We start from the raw sequence: 1,257 nt of genomic DNA, 5'->3' as shown, positions 1-1,257 counted from the left end.
ACTAATAAGATTTAACATGTCTCAGCTGCTTATATGAATAAGGAAGAAAAACATCTAAATTTAAACGGTTCTTTCCTGACCACTTAGATGACAATCATATATATGATACTACAATATCCACATGTTAATATAAATACAATTATTACTGGATGATGGAAAATACTGACCAATAAGACCACCGAGGAGCCAATAGGCATGTAMGTTCACCAACACTGCTTCAGCAGGATCAAAAACATCAAAACCATCTGTTCCACTTTCACAATATTAACATCTCTCATAACAATCACTTGCTCCAGTTGTGTTTGTGAGGTTGTGTGTTTTGTGTCTTTTGTCATACCTCCCTCTTGTGTTCCCTCCTCGTCATTAGGCCTGTTTATTTGTCATTTACTTCTCAGTCAACACACACACCTGTCAGTAGTTTCCATTAGTGTTTTCATCAGCTGTTGTTCATTTCCTCATCCCCTCTGTTTGTATTTATTCTGTTTCAGTTCTCCACACCCTCACTGATTCATTGTTTGGGTTTCCTCCACCTGTTATGGTCTCCTTGTTGTTTTCAGTTTCAGTGTTTTACTTTTGTTGTTTTGCTGCCTCGACAGCTTTTTGTTATGTTTTTCTTTAATAAAAATTTTTCTGTATAAAAACTCCACTCCTCCGTGAGGACCTGGGTTCATTCCTTGCCTCACCCTGACAGTACTCGTGCATTCGCAAAGTTCTTTGAGTTTTTATCTTCTGTCTGGTTAAGAACGCAGGAACTTTTAGAAGTTATCAGACTGCAAAAAACACGCAGAAATATAAAAAACAGGGAAACTGCTGCATACTACGACAGAATATTAGGGCCACACAAAAAGACTTTTTGAGCTATTTTTACGAGATTAAAGTCATACTTAAATAAAATCTTACGAGACCCTGATCTCATAATTACGAGAAAAGATCTCTTAATTACGAAATCTTACCTATGAGATTGTGATCTCATAATTACGAGATCTTATCTCATAATTACTAGAAAATATCTCATAATTATGAGATCTGAGATCCTGATCTCATAATTACGAGAAAAGATTTCTAATTATGAGATCTTATCCATGAGATCCTGATCTCATAATTATGAGAAAATATCTCATAATTACGAGAAAAGATCTCAAAATTACGAGATCTTATCTCATCCATCCATCCATCCATCCATCCATCCATCCATCCATCCATCCATCCATCCATCCATCCATCCATCCATTTTCTTCCGCCTATCCGGGGTCGGGT

Source organism: Austrofundulus limnaeus, unplaced genomic scaffold (assembly GCF_001266775.1).
Source record: "Austrofundulus limnaeus strain Quisiro unplaced genomic scaffold, Austrofundulus_limnaeus-1.0 Scaffold922, whole genome shotgun sequence".
In the NCBI taxonomy this organism is placed as follows: Eukaryota; Metazoa; Chordata; class Actinopteri; order Cyprinodontiformes; family Rivulidae; genus Austrofundulus; species Austrofundulus limnaeus.
Note: the sequence above shows the minus strand (reverse complement) of the source record.